Here is a 22,921-nt window from a genome sequence, read left to right as displayed (position 1 = left end):
TGCTCGTGCTTGGAGTGAAGGTTGGAAGAAAAGTTCGGTAGAAATAGTCTTTGTAAAATCATATCAGAAACGTACATGCTTTTGAAGCATCATGCCTAAGGATTAACCCCTATCAGAAGAAGCAGGGTGATACTTGCTTTCTGAAGAAAGTGTTGCTGAGGCAGTGGCAGGGTCCTGCAAGCTGTTCTGAGCAGCATCCCGAGGGATGCTGATGCACTGGATGGATTTCAGGGAAGAAAGGTGGTTAAGGACTCAGCAACTGATTTATGAAGAAAGATTTTAAAAAGCGGTGAGGTGTCGCCTACCCAAAAAGACTAGCAGCAGGGAAGACAAACAGCTAGGTATGGGTACTTGAAGAACCCACACATGAAGAAATGGGTATTAAGTTAACCCAACATGGCAATAGCTCTGAGGTAAGAGTTAGAACAATGGGTAAAGTTTGCTGGATTCTAAAAAATTAATTTTTGTATTATTTATATAGAAAGGAAGTGTCTTTTAAGAATTAGTCAAAGTTAATCTCACTTTTGCAAGTGCAGAAAGGAACTACACATTCCCCATTAGGAGACTTTTAAATGAGGAGGAGAAGAAGGAGGGAGAAGAGAAAAAGACTCAGTATCCCAGTTTAGAAGGTGAGGAGTTGGGGGCTCAGTGGTTAAGAGCACTGACTGCTCTTCCAGGGGTCCTGAGTTCAATTCCCAGCTACCACATGGTAACTCACAACCAACTGTACTGGGATCCAATGCCCTCTTCTGGTGTGTCTGAAGACAGCTACAGTGTACTCACATAAATAAATAAATCTTTAAAAAAATGTAAAGAGTTTTATATGTAGCTGAGATTAAATAGGACACACTAGAAGGTCAGAGTGGATCTTAAATGAAGGGGCATTTCCCTCTCATAGGGCAGAGCATCACAACACCCTTGGCCTGTAGAGTAACCTCAGCTTAATAATATTCACTTATAGTAAGCCATTCCCTTATAAGAGAGGTTCTGTTCTCAGTGATGGTTCAAATTCATTCTCAAACCAATAAAGAAATAAGATGGCTCCTGTTTGTTTTCTAGCTGGTTTTCTTCCAAGGATTAGCTTGGAGGGGAAAAGAATGAATAAAACGTGCTCGTGCCAATTTAAAGTAAACCTGGGAGTAGCTGGTGTCTCAAACTCTAGGGATAGAAAGCTGGGGAGGTCACGCGTTGTAGGCCAGCCTGGGCTCCATAGTAAGAAAGTCTGGGGGATGGGCAGAAGCATGGAAGTGAGGGAGAGGGTGCCACAGAGCATCTGCCGGGGAGCCAAAGTGTCAATGAGATAGAAACAGATTTTAAGACATTAATGGAGGATAGAGAAAAGCGCAAGGGACCAAAGGGCTCCCAAGGCTTCCCTGCTGCTTCTGCTATGTAGGGAGGATAATTTTCCTGTGCCGGAACTTGCAGCAGGTAGGGAAATGCAGAAGGAGAACCATGAACATGAGCTCCCCCTTCTCCATGCAGTTGGAAGCCGCTCACTGTCAGGCCGCTGAGAAGCCAACACATGCAGGCTTCCAGGGCTGTGCTGCAGAAAGCTGTGTGGATTTATTTCTGGAGAGGTTCCCGTGTATGATTCCATGATAACACCCACCGATATTTCCTGTGTGTGTGTCAGTTGGCCTTCTCGCAGTGAGATATCATATTGGGGACACACACAGATATTTTCCCTGAAGCTGTGCAGTGCACACTGATGTCTGGAATCCAGTAGATTTACTGCTCTCATTGGAAGGAGTAAGAGAGGAAAAAAAAAACACACCCCCAACCATTTGCCTTTACTTTCCTGAGAGTTTTGTCTTTTTTTTTTTTTTTTAACAGTACATCATAGCTTGTGTCAATTATAAACAATTGGTCTATCTGTTCAATCTTTAAATTCTGACGGATAACTTCCGTTGTAAAGCTTCCCACATAATTTGAGCCCCACCGTGACATGGTGTTTGCACACTTGCCGCTTCACCTGCTACTGCAGACACCAAGGGTCCTTATTACTATCATTTATTAAAAATAATAAAAATGTACTTTCCTAACCCAATTTGAACTTACGAGACAGTTTTATTTAGCAGGCGGAGGTTTTGAGGGTCTCTTTTAGAATTTCATTCTGTAAATGGTTACAGTTTGTTTGGACTCTGGCAAGCCTCTCGGCCTGGGGCCTTAATTCAGTCACTCTCACCTTAACGTGTGGTAGAGGAGTGATGCTGTAGGGAGAGAGCGCTGTAAGTCGGCCTTTGGGAGGGTGAATCTGTTCTGTTTTTCTTACTGTGTTGTGTTAATGATTTGCTGAAAAATGGCCTCATTTATATTTGAATTAGTTACAGCAGACAAAGATGCTATCGTTGACTTCTTATTGTAAGACTAAATGTAAACTATTCTCACAACCCCCCCCCCCACAAAAAAAAACCCAAGAAACCCACCACTCCCGTGGTAGTCATTTGTGAGTTCAAAGTGATCAGTGTGAATGGAGAAGGCTTTGCTGTTTGTGTTCACCTTTCTAATGAGCTGGTTACAGACATCTAACTTAAACAGTCACTCATTATTGCATGTGCACGTGTGTGAGTGTGCAGGATTGAAAGTGTCCGGATGTACATGTGGAGGTCGGAAGACGACTTTGTGGAGTCAGTTCCACCTTCATGTGGGGTCTGGGGATTGGATACTTTCTTTATTCAGCTTAATCTCTGAATTACTCTGAGCTCTCACCTTGAGGCTATGTGAAGGAGTTCAGATCCTATCAAATGTGCTCTGTTATTGCTCAGTAGTGAATTTTCTCTTGTACAACACGAACAGTAGCTATAACTTGCTTATGTTTATAATGTGGACCTTGTGAATTAGAATCAGTTAATATTTTCGATCTTCTTAGAGAGATAAGCATTGCTCATTTTTTGAATGGTGGATTGACAAAGATTAAGGTGGCCTTGGAAGGTTGACAAAAGCCACCCCTGTCTCTCTTGGCCAACTGGGTTTTGCTTGCCTTGCTTGTCAAGGACAACATCTCATGTAAAGCAAAGCATCATGACACGGAGATTGGCAAAATTTTGGCAGAGCTCTTTAATGTTTAGATGCTAACTACTTTAAATAGCCCACTAAAATGAATAAGAGATTTGTCTTTTGATAAATTTCTACGGCTGAGTGAGATCCTTGGGCACTCAAGTGCCTTTACCCCCGTAGTGCATTAACACATTTATATTCCAGACAAACGTCTCAGAAATGACTGTTTTTAGGCCCACTTTAGGAAGGGCATATTTTGCATATAAAATATTATGATACAGTGACAGAATATTATAGCATTTAGGGAATGATTTAGTGACTACTCTCCCAGTGTTTTTAAGATGCCAAGCAGAGCTAAATTACATTATGTACATTTGGCTTATCATACAAGATGTATTTATTTATAGAAAAAATAATTTTTCAGATACGATTCTTTAGCATATGTGAATAACTTCCATTGATTCCCACCCCCTCCCCCCCCAAAGAATAAGTTCTTACTTTTCGATGAACATGGAAATTCTTGACAATGATGAACCTTGTTAACACCTTATGGGGGACTTACAAATAATGGCATGTTTAAAATGTGTTTAAAAGGTCGATTTCATAAAAGTGGGAAGTACAGTGTATTGTAGTCAACTGAAAATTTCAAATAGGGTCTAGAAAAATGCTTCAGTGGTTAAAAGTACTCACTGATTTTGCAGACCAGGGTTTTGTTCCCAGCTAGTTCAGAACATCTGATGCCCTCTTCTGACTCCTCCCCAGGTTCCTGCACTCGTGTGGTGAATATAACATTATACCGCTAAGCTCACATACTTAAAAAGTAAGGAACAAATAAATCTTATAAAAATAAATCAAGTTTATAAATAATTAAAAATAGATGTGTGGAACATAAAAAATGCTGGAGGCAACCTATGTACATGGCTATCTATACAGACATTAAGTTATTCCTATGTCAAGTAAGGTAAAATATTAGCACTTAAGCAAAGCCAAGAAAAATACTTGTTTAGTACTTAAAGAGTGACTTATTTCTTTGTGAGTTCAAAGTTTATCTAATTCATGATCTGCTAGGTCTGACAAAAGGTGCAGTCCTATTTTATTTAGTCAATTAGACTTCTTTGGGCATTTTTTTGGGAGTCTTGTGGTGGAGGCATATGGGGGGAATCACTGGAATGATCTTTTGGGAACCCTTGAGGAAGACTTCCATGGAATTTTTTTATGTAGGTATCTCTTTAACTACAGTTCTATATCTTGTCTTCTTTTTTCTTTTTCTTTTTGATGATTTTTTATTGGATATTCTCTGTATTTACATTTCAAATGTCACCTCTTCCCCCCCCCCCCAGTCCTGTCTCCCATCCCCTTCCATTTTCTTTTCATGAAGGTGCTCCCTCTCCCATCTCTTCCTCTCCCACCTCAGCTCCCTAGTGGTTCCTTACACTGGGAGAATGAGCCTTCACTGGAACAAAGGCTCCATTAGTGCCTTCTCCCATTGGTGCCAGACAATGCTGTCCTTTGCTACATATGCAACTGGAGCCATGGGTCACTCCGTGTGTGCTCATTGGTTGGTGTTTTAGTCAATATAAAAACTTTAAAGAAAAAAAGTCAGCCTAATTTCTGTTGAGACCAGTAGCAGTGTCAGGAATTAAACTAAACACATTTTTTTTGAAAGCTATTGGTATTATTGCCAATTATTATTTTGGTTTATATTTTTTAATTTTTTTCTGTGACAAGTCTCATGTGGCCTCAGACTTACCAAGTAGCCCAAGGTGGCCTTGTTTGTACCTCCCAAGTACTGAGATTACTGGCTGTACACTGCCACGCCCAGTTTTATGTAGTTCTGGGTATCAATCCTAAGACTTTCTTTACACTAGGCAAACATTATCAAGGGTACTGTTGATTGAATCCAAGGCTTTATGCACGTGAGTGATACTCTCAAACCTAAAAGCTACATGTTTTAGAAAAACACGAGGAAGAACCAGACCCCACTAGAATGGCAGATTTAGAAAATCTTAAGCACACTTTAGGACACAGTTCCAAAGGTTTTCATGGAGGAGTTGAATAAAGGCTATGGAATAGCTATTTTTATGATTCAAACACTCAAAGTATCATGAAACTTCCATAAAGGACTTGCCATGGGTATCTGGTTGGGAATCTACATTTATTTAGCTGTGCCACTTGCTCTCTGAGTCACCATGGACAACTGAAATATCTCATCTACACATCAGTTTCTTCTCCAGAACTTACATACAGTAGTGCCTTCTGTGAGTTTTAGTCATGAGGTTTAAATGCCTAAGTGCTAAGACAGTGTCCACTCAGTGATTAATTCCCAGTCTGCGTTACTCTCATTACTCTCTTGCTGGGTTCTGAAGATTACTTTCTATTTTAATCAGACTTTCTCCTCTTATTAATTTTATGCTTTTACTCAGTTCATAATGGTACTGAGTGTGAAGAGCTTCTTTGGTCTCTCTTTTACTAAACCAAAGCATGTCAATTCTCCAGGTGCTAAGTGGAAAGTATCTTCCTTCAATCTCCTGCAGTGAAAAGGGGAATCCACATGTGCAAAGAAAACACTTCCAGCATTATATGTTAAGAGGTCTAATGGGACTCCACAACCCCTATTGTGGGATATAGAATTTATGATTGTTTAGATGAGTGTCTTTGTTTGTAGAGAAAGGAGTTTGCTCCTAAAATAAGAAAGAAGTACAGACCCGAAAGCTTGAAGACATGAGAAAGCCTAGAGTTTCTAAAAAACATTAATATATACAAAGCTCAAAGGAGGGTATTGTTAGATGAGGCTGCATTGATTATCTGATTGAATTTCCATACATTGGCATTTGTTTTGTTCTGACTAGTGGGCAGTGATTAAGATAACTTAGTAATGAAAGTACTTAAACTTTTGTAGATGAATTTTAACCCAACAACATGGCTGCTCTCATCTCATACAAAGACCTAAGTGTGTATGTGTGTGTGTGTGTGTGTGTGTTCAAATTTTTTGGTTGTAATAGTAAGTATTAGTTTGGGTGGCAACACAACGGGCTACCTATATCATCTTTGCTTATATTTCCCCCTTTGAACCACAAATCACAAACATTTCCATATGTATTAGACCTCCTATCCTTACATCTTGGTTCTTGATGGTATATACTCATATCTGAAGACTGGGGGTTAGGAGCCTCATATAAAAAAATATGATGCTTGTCTTTCTGGATCTGAAAAGCCTTATTCAATTTGATTTTTTTCTAGTTTCATCTATTTCTCTGCAAATTTCATGATTTCATTTTTTTTTCACAGTTGAATAGTATCCAGTAATGTATATATGCTAGGTTTTCATTTCCTGTTCACATGTTGAAGGATGTTTAGGTTGTTTGCATTTTCTATCTATAGCATATAACCTTTTCTTATCCATTCATTTGTTCATAGACATCTGGGTTGATTTCATTTATTGGATTGTGACCAGTGCAACATGGATGTACAAGAGATCCCATACTTTGCTAGCTTAGTGTCCTTCAGGCTTATTCCCAGGAGTGACATATCTAGATCAAATAGGAGCTTTGCTCTTACTTTTTGAAAAAAAAATCTATACTTATCTCCATCATGTTGCTTGTTGATTACAATTTGTTTTTGAAAATGTCTTCATATTACCAGTCTCCTTCCACTTCTCTCTCCTTCCTTCCTTTCCTCACCCCCAATATCTTCTTTCATAGTTTTCTGAATAACCTCTATTCATCAGCTTCTAAGTTGAGAATCAAGTTTGTCATACAGATTATGTGTTAAATCTTCTGCAAAAGGTAATTCAGAACCATAAAATGAGGACATCTTGTATTTGTTAAGGCAGCTTTTGTACATTATGTGACATTTCAAAGCAGATTGCATGATCCAGTTGAAGGCTATAGATTGTTCTACGGACAGCTGTTTATGGAGTGTGATTTCTTTTGAAGTTTAATATGTTGTGATGTTTTTTTTGAAGTGTTTATAAAGACAAACAAAAGCCAAGCCTGGTAGCTGTTGGAGGAGAAAGATCACTGCTACTCTCTAGCCAATATATTTGTATATTAAGAAATATCCACACTACTATTATTTTCCAAGTACTGTAATATATATTCCCAGTTGGGGATTGTGAGATGGCTCAGAGGTTAAGAACACTTGTTACTCTTGAATAGCATTGAACTTGAGTCTCAGCACCTTCATGGTGGGATGGTGTAGAATATATATATAACTGTAGTACCAGGAGGTTCAATTCCATCTTCTGATCTCCATGGGTATCAGACACACATGTGGTGTACATTCATACATGCAGGCATATAATGAACTCACACATATAATGAATAAATCTTAAAAAATTTCTAAGTCATTTTTAATGAAAACAAAACCATACATATTCTAAGAAATATCCATATATTAAAACCATGGTTTCATGTTAGGGGAAGAGAATGTAAATATTGACACATACAAAAATGTAGTTTATATTAAGTAAGTTTTCTGGTGAATTAAACTACACAATAGATTTAACAGAATCTAGGTTCCATCCTTTAAGACAACAGTGTTTCAAATATCACTTGCATTAAGGTGTGTAATATGCAAATATTTCTATGAAAATTATTAAATTTATGTTTTATTGAAAGCTTATGGCAAAATAAGCATAATGTTCATTGTAGAAAATTCATGTGCTTGTATCAGCCCAGGTATCTAATTCAAGGTTATAAATATTTACTAAAGAAAGAATCAGCCACTAATCAAAACAAATAACAATCCAAGGACAAGATAATATCATGCTTAGAACTGAACAATCAAAAATCAGAGCAAGGCACCACCACTAAAGCCCTAGTAGAGTAGCCTGCCTTCTCTTTTACTAATTTCCACAAGACAGTAATTTATCTCCTGGGGTTGCTTTCTTGAATAACAATTTAGCTAGATATTTGAAGTTTCTATTTCTTATTGTGGGGTATTTAAACAGGTATGATCTCCACAGACTCAAGTATTTGAATTCTTGGCCCATAGGGAGTGGCACTATTAGATGTGACCTTGTTGATGAAGGTGTGCCCTTGTTGGTGGAAGTGGACTTTGAGGTATTCTATGCTCAAGCTATGCCCAGTGTAGCACACAGTATCATTCTGCTACCTTTGGATCATGATTCAGGACTCTCAACTTCTCCAGAACTATTTCTTCCTGCATGATAATGAAATAAACCTATGAAACTGTAAGCCATACCCAAATTAAATGTTTTGATTTAGATGAGTTTCTGTGGTTATGGTGTCTCTTCACATCAATAGAAACCCTAAGACACTGGTCTTCCCCCAAGATTTCTGGTCAACCAGTTGCGCTAGTTTGAGTTTTGATTTCTGTGATAAACTATGGCCACTAGCATTTTGGGGGGGGAAATGTTTATTTCATCTCACAATTTACATTTCATCATGAAGGAAACCTGGAGGCTGGAACTGAAGCGCAGGCTATGGAAAAACACTGCATACTGGTTCTCTCTCCTTGGCTTGCATAAAGTGCTTTGTTACACAACCCAGGGCTCCTGTCCGGGGGTAGTACCACTCACAGTAGGCTAGATACTTCCATATTAATCTTTAGTCAAGAAAAAAATGCTTCCCTGGTGTGCTTACAGGCCAATATGATAGAGTCATTTTCCGAGTTAAGCTTTCCTCTTTCCGGGTGACCAAAGCTTATCCAAGTTGACAAAAAAATTAACCAGCACACCAGTTCATGAAATAAAGTTCATTATTAACTCAAGAGATGATGAGAGCCAGAGAACAGAAGGGAATTTGTCTGAAAGCAAAGAGCAGGGGAAGAATCTCATAGGTCCTGGAGATTATTATTGTTACTTGAAGGTCAATGGGAAGTCAACTATGCATACTCCCCAAAGACATTGAATTCTTATTGGAGAATAAGGATTTAGATAAAGATAGCTCTCTTCATGCTCAAATATGCCCAAAGAGGAAATTCATGCAGAAAATGATAATAATAAAATAATTAAATGATGTTTATGAGGCTTCTTTTATGTACCAGATCCCAGGAGGAAAGAAAACCAAAAGCTACAGACCACAAGAAGTGATGTGTCCTGGTAGTCTTTGCTACTCAAGAGTCTAAGGCAAGAGGACATCTTGAGGAAGGGATATTGGAATTGTAGAGCCCCTTGTCTCAAACAAAACAAAACAGAACAAACCTAACAAAGACAGACAGACAGACAAGACATGGTAATGTACTCCTGTGACCTATCCTTTAGAAGAATAAGTGCAGAAGGATCATAAGTTTGAGGGCTATATGAAGAGGTCCAGTGTATAAACACACACACACACACACACACACACACACACACACACACACACACAAACACAAACAAAATAATCCTACAAACAGTTCCACCTACACAGCCACTTAGGGCTAATTGGAGCATTCAACAAAAGCATTAGATAGGTTGCATTACATATAGCTCTAGGATAACCATATGGTCACCATGTTGTGGGAACCTCAGGAGAGGTGTTCTATTTTACTGTTAGAACATGGGAGAAAAATCCCCTCATCTGTGCATGTAAATGTTATCAGAGTTGGTAAAATACTTCTGGTAGATATATAACATCATTACACGGCACAAAATCACTTTTCATTGTTAAAAGAACATTACATGCATGGAGTTGGCCTGGACTTATCACTGTTGATTTGAGTTGGTCTAAAGCTTATTTTAGAACTTAGTATAATTCTGCACAGAGAACAATCATAGTAAAAAGCAGCCTATAGTTGAAATTACAGAGGCATATGCACATTATTGTCTTATGAACTTAACTTTGAAATGCAAACCTTTGAAAATGTATGGAAGGTTGGAGAGATGGCTCAGAGGTTATAGGTGCTTAACTCCTCTTACAGAGGATGAGCTTGACTCCAAGATGCCTGAAACACCAGAGGGATCTGATGCTTTGAGCCTCAGTGGAAACATGCACACATAACACTCACATCATCAAAAATAATCAAAATATAAAATTATATAGGGCAACCTCATATGTTGGACCATAGGCTAGAGCTGAACATTTAAGCAAAAGAGCAAAACACAGTAAACACAGGTGACTATTGGGGGCTCAGTACTGTTGTGCTTTAGATGTTGGTGACTTCTACCTGTATTCCTTCCTTACTGGTAAATGTGACTGCACAGTACTGAGTGCCCCAGTTCTGATGTGAACTGACAGTAACTACAGATGAGCATCATTGAACAATGATCTTTGTTCAGGAGCTCTGTGCTTTCTATAGTAGTTCTAAAGATATCATAAATATGGATTTGATTTACATACTTAATGCCTTATTCATTCAGTTGGCTCGTTTAAACCTTTTGGGAACAAGCCAGCTGTAAATGAATAATTATTTACAACTATTATCGATGGAGTGCTTGCTGTGTATTCTTTATAAGGATTAGCTCATTTAACCATCGAAACAACTAGTGCAGAGGATGCTTTTCTATTATACGTTCTACAATCGAGGATACAAGCACATGCAAGAGTTGTGGAACTAGGAAATATTGAATTAATAATTAATTAATAATTAATATTGAGTTAAACCCTGAGAGCTGGGCCCCAGAGACATTGTTTATTGTACTGACTCTAGCATGGTGCGTTTTTCCATCACCCCAACAGACCTAGTGAGGTGCCTGGCATTTGGATGCTGTGGAGGTGATGCAAGTTTTTCTGGGGGTCCCTCTGAGTCATATGATTATCTTTCTGTAGCAGCCATATACTTGTGGAAGGTACTAGGCACCTTGGCATGCCTGACCTTGTGAGACACTATAGGTGTCTCTTTAAAGAGATTTGGAGGTTTGCCAGGTGTAAGCGGCACATAGCTTCTGTTCCCACACTCAGGAGGCAGAGGCAGGTGGATCCCTTTGAATTTGCGACCAGTCTTGTCTACACGGCCAGTTCCAGGTCAGGCAAAGGTATACAGTGAGATGTTTTCTTCAACATAAAGTTTTGGAAGTTTAAAGTCACGGTCTACAAGACTAGTGATTGTTTTTCTTCTCTGCATGTAACCCAGGCTTTAGTCTCCTAAGTGTAGGATTCTAGGCATGGACCACTTTGTCTAGATGATAATGGGTGAAGTTTGCTGAGGAAGATGAGAACTTGGAACCACATACATCAGACCAGAGAGCAAGCATCCCTGCAATACTATGCCAAGCCTTCCAGACACACAAACTCATAAGAAGAGTAAGGCGGCTCTTCAGTCATTTCATATTGAGCAATAGCTTGCAAACACACAAACACATTCTCTTTACAAATCAGACCAACCCCAAGGCATAGGTGTATCATGAGTCTCCATTTGACCCAGAGAAACATAAACTTCTGTGCCAAGTAAGGTTTAGTGTTTGTTTATAGTTTGTCTTCAGGAGCTCCCTTTGAAAAATTGTGAACCATTCATGGTTATTTAAGCTTCAATAACCAACACATTTGTTGGCATTTTTGGACTAAGATCCTATAGGACAGAAAAAGAGAAACACATTTTTCAGGTGTATCTCCAGTCTGGCTTTAATTTAAAACTTTCTGTTGTTGCATTGCATTGATATTTCTCTCTCTTGCCTTCCTCTCATTCTCTGCCCTCTCTCCTTCTGCCCTGTCCCTTTCCCCCATCATCTCTGTCCCTTCCCTCTTTTTTTCTTTTTTCTTTTATTTTTATTGGATATATTTTATTTACATTTCAAATGTTATCTCCTTTCCCGGTTTCACCCCCATAGACCACCTATCTCCCCTCCTGCTTCTATGAGGGTACTCCCCCCGGCCCCCAAACACCTAATCACCCACCAACCCTTTCCTGCCTCCCTGCCCTGACATTCCTCTACACTGGGGCATCAAGCCTTGGCAGGACCAAGGGCTTCTCTTCCCACTGATACTCAACAAGGCCATCCTCTGCTACATATGCAGCTGGAGCCATGGGTCCATCATGTTTATTCTTTGGATAGTGGTTTAGTTCCTGGGAGCTCTGGTTGCTTGGTATTATTGTTCTTATGGGGTGTAAAAACCCCTTCAGCTCCTTCAATCTTTTCTCTATTTTTTTCATTGAGGACTCGGTTCTCAGTTCAGTCCGCTATGAGCATCCGCCTATGTATTTGTTATGATCCGGCCAAGCCTCTCAGAAGACAACTATGTCAGGCTCCTGTCAGCATGTACTTCTTGGCATCAGCAATATTGTCTGGGTATGGAGGCTGTATATGGGCTGGATCTCCAGGTGGGGCAGTCTCTGGATGGCCTTTACTTCAGTCTCTGCTTCAAAGTTTGCCTCTGTATTTCTTCCTGTGGATATTTTTATTCCTACATCAGAGAAAGACTGAAGCATCCACACTTTGGTTTTCCTCTTTCTTGAGCTTCATGTGGTCTGTGAATTGTATCTTGGACTAATGAACACTTAGCAGTGAGTGCACACCATGTGTACTTTTTTTTTGTTATTGGGTTACCTCACTCAGGATGATATTTTATAGTTCCATCCATTTGCTTAAGAATTTCATGAACTCATTGTTTTTAGTAGCTGAGTAGTACTTCATTGTGTAAATGTACCACATTTTCTTTATACATTCCTCTGTTGAAGGATGACTGGGTTCTTTCCAGCTTCTTGGCTATTATAAATAAGGCTTCTATGAACGTATTGGAGCATGTGTTCTTGTTATATGTTAGAGCATCTTTTGGGTCTATGCCCAGGAGTGGTATAAATGGGTCCTCAGGTAGTGCTATGTACAAATTTCTGAGAAACCTCCAGACTTGTTTTCAGAATGGTTGTACCAGTTTGCAATCCCACCAACAGTGAAGAAGTGTTCCTCTTTCTCTGCATCCTCACCAGCATCTGCTGTTACCTGAGTTTTTGATCTTAGCCATTCTGACTGGTGTGAGGTAGAATCTCAGGGTTGTTTTGATTTGCATTTCCCTGATGACTAAGGGTGTTGAACATTTCTGTCTGTGCTTCTCAGCCATTTGATGTTCTTCAGTTGAGAACTTTTTGTTTAGCTTTGTACCCCATTTTTTGTTTTCTTTTTTTTCCATATAACTTTATTTAAAAAATCAGAGATACATGTACAGATTATTAAAAGCATTTTAACATAAAACCATATGAATATATTTTTGTCAGTACTTGATTTTTTTTTAAAGGTTTGATAGTATGCCCTAAAATCTTACTATTTACAATGATCATAAAGTATATGTTTGGGCTAGCCTGGGGTTTTTGTTATTCCAAATGAATTTGTAAATTGCTTTTTCTAACTCTATGAAGAATTGAGTTGGAATTTTGATGGAGATTGTATTGAATCTGTAGGTTGCTTTTGGTAAGATGGACATTTTTACTATATTAATCCTGGCAGTCCATGAGCATGGGAGATCTTTGCATCTTCTGAGATCCTCTTCAATTTCTTTCTTCAGAGAGTTGAAGTTCTTGTCATACAGATCTTTCACTTGCTTGTGTTTATGGCTCCTGGTGCTTTTCTAGGTATTCTATCTCCAGGGTTTTCTCTCTTTGTGATTTATTTATTGTTTCTATTTCCATTTTTAGATCCTGGATGGTTTTGTTCAATTCCATTACCTGTTTGGTTTTTTTTTTTCTTTTCTATTTAAGGGCTTCTACCTGTTTACTTGTGTTGTCCTGTATTTCTTTAAGGGTGTTATTTATGACCTTCTTAAAGTCCTCTAACATTATCATGAGTTGTGATTTTAAATCAGAATCTTGATTTTCCTGTGTATTTGGGTATCCAGAACTTGCTGTGGTCTGGGAACTTGGTTCTGATGATGCCAAGTAGCTTTGGTTGCTGTTGCTTAGGTTCTTGGGCCTGTCTGTTGTCATCTTATCTCTGGTGTTAGTTGCTCTTGCTGATTTTGAGACTGGCTTTACCCTCCTGTATGGCTGTGTGTCAGCACTCCTGGGTGACCAGCTTTTTCTCAGCGTGGTCAGGATACAGAGAGCTGTGGCACAGGATCATGTCCCAAACTGCTTCTGGATTCCTGTGTCCTGAAGGCTCCGCACAGGTCCCTCAGAGCAGAAGTGGTGGTCTTACCTATGCTCTCAGGTGTGTCAGCACTTCTGGGGGACTAGCTATCTTCCTGTGGGGTCTGTGTACAGAGAGTTGGGGCACAGGGTCAGCTCTGGGCAGGCTCCCCTCTTCTTACTAGCTCCCTCATGGTCTTTGTTTCCCTTTTTTTGTTCTATTACTGGGCTGATGTCAGACAACCCAGTTGTTATAGATATAATTAGTGCATAATGACCAAGAGCATGTCTTGTGACTGCGAAGAACCATGGTGTTTTGACAATCATGTATGTTTCAGAAGACTTCTGTATTCAGGTGAAAGGGGAGCCATGAAATTAAGATGCTGTTCTGTATATTGATGGTTGAAACTTCTAAAAATTTCCCCCAAGAATCAAACAATGGATGATAATATATACAGTTTCCCCAAAGGATGACTTGTCTACTTTCATTTGGAGATCAAAACATCAAAAGGACTACATAGATCAGAGAGCTCCTAAATTTGGTAACTAATAAAAAAAGAAGAAAAAAAAAAAAAAAAAAAAAAAGAAAAAAATGGGAGAAAAAGTAGTCAATGACCTGATATATAGTATGCATTCAAATAACAAAGAGTCCTTGGGTAAATAACATACTGGACTTGATATAAATACAAATGGTGGTGCAGATAGTAAAACTATACCGTTGCCCACAAGTGCTATGATTTCTGAACTAAACATGATTTAAATTTTCCCATGTTTGGGATGGGATACCATCCAAAACAGGGTATTCTCAAACTCACCAGGTAGCTCAGGTTGGCTTTGAATTTCTTGTTTTTAACCTCTAATTTCTGGGTTTGCAAGAGTGTCTCGCTATTTTACCTGGAATGTTAAGTCACAGAGAGACAAAAGAAAAAAAGTAGACATGTTTTATATATTTTATTTTCTTCTTCTGTATGTTTTCTTCTCTGAGAATTCCAGTCATACCTGAGAAATATTCTGATAACATACTCATTGGGTTTTCTTCTGTATTACTTTGATAGTTTATTTTACTTTTTAAATTATTTACTTTCCATCATGCTCAATGTCCCCTCTTTGTCACCCCCTCTCACAAGCTTTTCCTCATCACCCCCTTCTTTGCTTCTGAGCTGATGAGGGCTCTCTGGGTATTTTCCCATCCTGGCACTTCAAGTCTATATGAGGCTAGGCACTTCCCCACTCATTGTGACCATCTCATGCTAGTAGAACTAATTCGATGTATAGGCAACATCTTTTGGGATAACTTTCAGTTGTTAAAGACCCACATGAACCCCAAGCTGCACATCTAGTACATATGTACAAACAGGTCTAGGTCCAGTCTGTGTATGTTTTTGGTTGGTGAGTCAGACTTTGAGAGTCCCAAGGGTCCAGGTTAGACTCTGTCTTCCTGTGGAGTTCCTGTCCTCTTCAGGTCCCACAATCTTTCCTCCAACTTTTTCCCCAAAATATCCAAGCTACATCTGCTGTTTGTCTATGGGTATCTGTATCTGAGAGAGCTGGGTAAAGCTTTTCAGAAGACAGCCATGCTAGAATCCTGTCTGCAAGCATAGCAGAGTATTATTAATAGTGTCAGGGATTGGTGTTTGCCCATGTGATGGGTCTCTGAAGAAAGAAATTGAAGAAGGTATCAGAAGATGGAAGGATCTCCCATGCTCATGGATAAGTTGGATTAATATAGTGAAATGGCCATCTTACCAAAAGCAATCCACAGATTCAATGCAATCCCCATCAAAATTCTAATTCAATTCTTCATAGAACTAGAAAGAGCAATTTGCAAATTCATTTGGAATAACAAAAACCCCAGGCTAGCCCAAACGATCCTGAGATCCTGAACTATAAAAGAACTCTGGGAGAAATCACCATTTCAAGACCCCAAGCTGTACTACAGAGCAATAGTGATAAAATATGCATGGTACTGGTACAGAAATAGACACATTGATCAATGGAATCAAATAAAAGACTCAGAAATAAACCCACACACTTATGGACACTTGATTTTTGATAAAAAAGCCAAAACCTTATAATGAAAAAATGAGAGCATCTTCAACAAATGGCCGTGGACTAACTGGATGTCTACATGTAGGTCCATATTTATCATCCTGCACAAACTCAGAGGGATGATATCCAAAACTCAGGTCCAAGTGGATCAAGGATGTCAACATAAAACTGGATACACTAAATATCATAGAAGAGAAAATGGGAAGTACCTTGAACACACTGGTACAGGAGGCAATTTCCTGAACAGAACACTAATGGCTCAGGCTTTAAGATCAACAATGGATAAATGCGATGCCATAAAACTGCAAAGCTTCTGTATGGCAAAGGCACTGTCAATAGGCAAATTGGCAGCCTAGAGACTGGGAACAGATCTACCAATCCTGTATCTGACAGAGGGCAAATATCCAAAACACACAAAGAACTCAAGAAGTTAGACACCAGCAACCCAAATAACCCAATTTAAAAATGGGGTAGAGAACTAAACAGAGAATTCTCAACAGAGGAATCTTAAATGACTGAAAAGCACTTAAAGAAAAGTTTAAAGTCTATAGATGGCTAGCTGTAGCTCAGGAGTGGAGAACTTGCTGTGCATGTAGGATTCTCTACAGTTAGTCCCTTGTACTGTCAATATGTACATATCAGTGTGTCAAAGCTAAGTGTTTTAATCCTCATTTACAAGGCAGAAAAGACATTTCAAGAGTTTAAATTATCTGTCACACACTGAAGGCAAGATTAGAGCCCGAGTCTACCATATCTCTGCAGTCCCCTCACCTTTCTCTTATTCTTTTTCCAATACATATTACAGGTTTGTGGTTAGACTTGTTATAGCTTGTTATGCCCTGTTCAGTTGATATCCCTGGGAGACCTGCTCTTTTCTTCCCTTCCCTTCCCTTCCCTTCCCTTCCCTTCCCTTCCCTTCCCTTCCCTTCCCTTCCCTTCCCTTCCCTTCCCTTCTCTTCCCCTCCCCTTCCTTCCCCTCCCTTCCCTTCCCTTTCCTTTGCTTTTCGTCCCTTCCCTTCCCTTCTTTTCCCTTCCCTTTCTTTTTCTTTTCTTTCCTCCCCTTTCCTTCTTCATCCTTCCCTTCCTCCCTCCTTCCTTCCCTCCCTCCCTTATTCTTTCCTCTCCTTCTCTTCCTCTTTTTGGGAGGGGAGAGAAATGGAGGAAAAAAGAGGGGAGGAGGAACAGTCAGTACTGTACTGACTGTATGTAATGTACAGACTGTACTGTGATGTATGAGAGAAGAATAAAAGAAAAAGGAATGGGTGTGTAAGTGGAAGAGGGGTGTTGGGGTGACTATTGGGAGGTTAAGTCTTGATTTTTAAAGGATGAAGGAGTACTATTTATTTCAATAGTTCCTAGATTCCAGTCTCAAATCTTGCCAAACCATGTCAGGATTTGGAGTATGGGAGGTAACATTATAAAATTATTTATGGACATGGGGAGTATATGAGAAAAGACATTTCTCCACGGCAGAGAATATGCTCTGTCATATTCACTACCAGACAAGCCACATTAGTTTCAACTTTTATATTTTTTTTATTTCTTTGGGAGTTTATTGTAAGCTTTGACACAATATGTGAAATAGTGCCTTGGGACCCCAAAAATGCTGAAGCCAGGGTTCATAAAGCGTTTATTAAGATGTGATGATTTAACTCTGGAGGGCATCCATGTTAACCCACTGTTACAATACACATCTGAGGAGCATGTTAATTTTCCCATTAGCAATGTGAGTCTATTTCATTTTTGGTCAAACAGCCAAAAGGATATTTCTTCTTCTTTTTTTTTCTTTTACTGATTGCCCTATCTGAGCTGTAACTAGCTGAACATTTACAATTCTGAATGATATAATGAAATTAAGACTCTATAACATTCTAATTTGCATATCTCATTATATAGAGTGACACCATTAGAAGACATGTGTTGAAGCTTTCAAAATGATTATGATATGTGAATGTATTAGAGGATAAATATGCTTTGCTGAGCCAAGACTGCACAGTAGTCACAAGTAATATATTAGCTAGACATGCTGCTGCCATGGCCTCCTCCTCCATCCTCTCCATCCTTTCCTCCTAAACAGGAAGCCTCTGTACATTCTGGAAAGCACTAGTGTGAACATCTGAGCCTCCGATAACATTTATTGTACTCAGATTTTCAAAGAGGCTTCACTAATACAATGTGCAACGGAGGTGGAGCTTATACTGGCAGTGAATTCAGCTGCACAGAGCCAGACACATGCAGTGAGTTTCAGGAGCAGACGGACCTTATGCACTGCACAGGATGACTGATGGTCATGAGAAGACAGAGGTAATTATGAATAGTGGCCGCTGAGACTGGACTGGACCCCACTCCGTGAGACAAGCAAGGCTCAGTAGCACTATCCATGTTTCTTAAAGAAGTGAGCTTTTAGAAAACATGACCAAGTTTCAGTCTTCTTCTTCTTCTTCTTCTTCTTCTTCTTCTTCTTCTTCTTCTTCTTCTTCTTCTTCTTCTTCTTCTTCTTCTTCTTCTTCTTCTTCTTCTTCTTCTTCTTCTATAATTTTCTCCTTTGTGAGCACAAGCATAGCATCCCTAAAATAAACTGTAGGATAGAAGTTCTAAAAAATAACAGTTGCCTTACTATGGGCCTGTCCATGTTACGTTTTGTTTTACATGTACTTTATGTTTATTATAACTAGTAAGATTTCAATGCATACTATCAAAACTTTAAAAAATCAAATACTGACAAAATATATTCATATAGTTTTATGCCAAAATGCCTTTAAAAATCTGTACATTTATCTCTGTTTTTAAAATAAAGTTGTAAGGAAAAAAAAAGAATAACAGTTGCTCAGATCAGTGAACAGAATTTCTTATCTGCTCTTCACATTTTCTTGAGATTATAATTTAATTATATTTTTCTTCTGTTTGTTCCTCCAAAACCTCCCATAGACACTTCATGACCTCTTCTTCTACTGATTGTTATTAGATTCATATATATTATATGTGAATATATATGAATATGTATCTATTCCTTAGAACCTCCTCAGTCTGTAAGCCATCACTAACATGTGTGTTTTACAAGCTGATTTTTTATCATTGGACAACTAATTAGTTGGTTGGAAGGCCTCCTCTCCCATTTCTAGCTTTCTCTAGTTGCCTGTAAGTCTTTGTGTAGGGTTGAGGCCTCATGGGCCTTTCCCTGTCTAGCTTGTATTTACCTTTCTTATTCTCATCTTTAATCCTTGGCCCTGTTCTATAACCAAGAGGTCCACTGATTAACAGTGCCATTCGATGTCCCTTACCTTTCACTGTAGGTTAGATTTGGAAATGTGGGGCCTCTGGAAATGAAGATAACTGACTATTCATTCCTCGGGTTTCTTCCCCAATTTATGACAATAACTGCATTTAGTGGGGCATCTCAATGAAACGAACACTACTTAAACTTCAGATTTACTCTAAGACCCAGAGATAGCCTCCAACAGAGTGTTCATATTTTCGTTAAGGGAAAAACATATGTTCAGAAGTTGAGAAGTACATAAGAAAATGACACTTTAGACATCTCAATAAAGTAAGTGAGGGATTATGTACTTCACAATTAGTATATGAGTAAAGGGCACTTTATTATACCATTTCTCTGTTTATTACAAGAACAGACAGTTGGGTGTTGGTGGCACATGCCTTCAATCCCAGCATTAGGAGACAGAGGCAGGGGCAGGGGCAGAGAGGCAGAGAGGCAGAGGGGCTGAGGCAGGTAGATTTCTATAAGCCTCATATACAGAGTGAGTTCTAGACAGACAATGCTACACAGAGGAATCCTGTCTTAAAAAACCACCCCCTGAAAAACAAGAACAAAACAAATCAAGTGTAAAAAACAAAACAGAATAGACTAAGTTACAAAACTAGTAGATTGTGAAGAACGAGTCATAACTTGAGTGGTAAAGTCAATACATACCAGTCTTAATAAAAACATGACAAAATATTCTAGTCATACCAAAGCTATAACTCATTAAGAAGAGATAAATTGCAAACAGAACACAGAAACAGGCTCTCAGTTTTTCAAACAAATGAATCATACGTGTGCACTGCAAACATCTTATTGTGTTACCGGTGCTTTGACAAGGTTTACAAAGATGATGATGTAAAACAAACTCATGAACTAGGAGAGCTGGCTAGAGTGCTGTCATTTCACGGTATTTAATGCCAGTCACTACTTATACAAACTCAAATAAACTGTAAGTTTACTGCTTATGCTCAAAATGATGCAAATTTCCCCACACAAATTGGTTCAACAATAATTAAGATGTTACACGAGTGTGATAATTTCCGAGTGTGGCTGGATTGGGAACTTCCTGGGAAATTAGGATATTGCAGCTCTGTGTGTTTGTGAGGGCATTTCTAGAAACAGTTAAATGGGAGAGCTCTGACTTAGTAAATTATTTGATGGATTCAGAGTCTGAATAGGATTTGGGGAGACAGTCGAACTGTGGAAGGCAGTGGCCAACTGGAGTAAGTAGGTCACTGGGGGAATGCCCTTTTGGACAGATACTTGCCAGACACTTTCTGTGCTTTGCTCTCTGCCTGTCAGGAGACCGCCAGTTCTGCCCAGTCATATTCTCTCCACTACATGCATCGAAACCCCTGAAACTATAACCAGAACAAAAGTTTTCCCCTTAAGTTTCCTCCCTCAGGCATTAGTCCCAGCAGTGAGAAAGTTAACTAATACAATGGTGCCAACTCAAGCTGGGAAGCCACAAGTCACCTTCAGAACTGCTAAAGCTGTAGATGTTTTAATCCAATTTAAGCCCATTACACTTGAGAAAATATCTACTTAGCCTTTTACTTTATATAGAAACTATTGTGGATTTATTATGTGAATGGACAAATAAACAAATAAAAAATTAGATCAAATGTCTTCCCAAGCTGTCTCTTAGTTAATTGCTAAAATGCCACAAATTTTTAAAAAAGTCTAGATGTTGTGAGGGTAGCTATATTTATTAGATTTTGAACATTATTGATTTTTAAATCTTAAAATATTTAATATGTGCCTATGTTCATATTTGTAAATTTATCTTTTTCTAAAATGTCCTCAAGCTATATCAATTTAGTTCTTCTAAAACTTGTACCAATCCTGGCCATGTGATTGTTCTTTACTCTGTGGTCTGAAGAGGTTCTGGCAACACACTTTTCAAATTTTCTTATTTGGGTCTAAAGGCAATTTCGTCTTGCTTTGACAATTCCTAGGGGGATCTTTGTGGTCTTTTTTCCCCCCTTTTTGATTTATTTATTTATTTAACTATTTATTTATTCATCTATTGATTGATTGATTGATTGATTGCAGTGCTAGAAATAGAAGCTGTGGCCTCGCGCACTAGGCCAGCTCTCTAATGTTGAGTTACGCCCACAGCATCTGCTGGCTTTCTTTAGAAGAGCTTTTGCTCCTCCTCAGCTCTGGGTCTCTCGACCTCACAAGCTGACTTTGGACAAGCTGGACATTAAGAGGAAGCAGGTTGTGATGAGGGTGGACTTCAATGTTTCTATGAAGAACAACCAGATAGCAAATAACCAAAGGATCAAGTTTTCCTTATGGGCCACCTGGGCCTGCCTGATGGCATTTCAGTGCCTGACTAGCACTCCTTAGAGACAGTTGCTGAAGAACTCAAATCTCTGCTGGGCAAGGATGTTCTGTTCTTGAAGAATTGCGTGAGCCTAGAAGGAGAGATTGCCTGTGTTAACCCAGTGGCGGGGACTGTCATCCTCCTGGAGAACCTCTGCTTTCATGTAGAGGAAGAAGGGAAGGGAAAAGATGCTTTTGGAAACAAGGTTACAGCTGAGCCAGCAAAATGGTTGCTTTCTGGGCCTCACTGTCCAAACTAGGAGCTGTCTATGTCAATGATGATTTGGGACTGCCTACTGAGCCCACAGGTCAATGGTGGGTGTGAATCTGCCACAGAAGGCTGGTGGATATTTGATGAAGAAGAAGCTGAACTACTTTGCCAAGGCGTTAGAGAATTCAGAGCGACCCTTCCTGGCTATCTTGGGAGGAGTTAAAGATGCAGACAAGATCCAGTTGATCAATATAATATGCTGGACAAAGTCAATGAGATGATCATCGGTGGTGGAATGGTTTTTACCTTCCTCAAGATGCTCAACAACAAGGAGACTGGCACATCTCTGTATGATGAAGGAGGAGCCAAGATTGTCAAAGGTCTCATGTCCAAAGCTGAGAAAAATGGGGTGAAGACTACTTTGCTGTTGACTTTGTCATTGCTGACATATTTGATGAGAATGCCTAGCCTGGCCAAGCTACTTTGGCCTCCGGTACACCGGCTGGCTGGCTGGACTTGGACTTTGGTACTGAGAGCAGCAAGAAATAATACTGAAGCTATGGCTCGAGGTAAGCAGATTGTTTGAAATGGTCCTGTTGGGGTATTTGAATGGGAAACTGTCGCCAGGGGAACCAAGTCACGCATGGATGAGGTGAAAGCCACTTCTAGGGGTTACATCACTATCATAGGTGGTGGAGACACTGCTACTTGCTGTGCCAAATGGAACACAGAGGTTGAAATCAGTCACAGGGGGCAGTGCCAGTCTAGATCTCCTGGTTCCTTCCTGTGGTGAATGCTCTCAGCAATGCTTAGTATTTTCCTGCCTTTGGTTCCTGTGCACAGACCCTAAGCCAACCTAGTGTTTTCCCGAATCTCCAATTGGTGTTAGTGGCCAAGTTGTAGCACCAGGAATCTTTAAACAGTTGCACGGCATCTCAGTTCATATTTGCTGCATCGGGATTGTGAATTGTAGAGAGCATCTGTTTAGATTCTGCCTGGGAAAGGAAGCAAGCTGTAAAAGCTTGGCTCTCTTTGATGGGTGTAGCCACTGTTCATAACTCAGCATGGAAATGAGATGAAATTCCAGCTGTAGTTTGGAGAAACTGACGATCTTTTAAAAAATAAAATGTCCA

At 39.3% G+C, this 22,921-nt stretch overlaps 1 pseudogene across 1 annotated transcript; it reads left to right on the top strand.

The window, feature by feature from the left end:
• Positions 1 to 396: 396 nt before the first annotated feature.
• On the top strand, positions 397 to 22,581 carry LOC308429176 (phosphoglycerate kinase 1-like; annotated as a pseudogene). Its single transcript has 2 exons — positions 397 to 413; positions 21,388 to 22,581. The product of its transcript is annotated as a phosphoglycerate kinase 1-like (transcript).
• The last annotated feature ends 340 nt before the right edge of the window (positions 22,582 to 22,921 follow it).

This window comes from Micromys minutus (assembly GCF_963924665.1).
Source record: "Micromys minutus genome assembly, chromosome: 13".
Lineage (NCBI taxonomy): Eukaryota > Metazoa > Chordata > Mammalia > Rodentia > Muridae > Micromys > Micromys minutus.
Note: the sequence above shows the minus strand (reverse complement) of the source record. Positions and strands in the feature narration are given on the sequence as shown.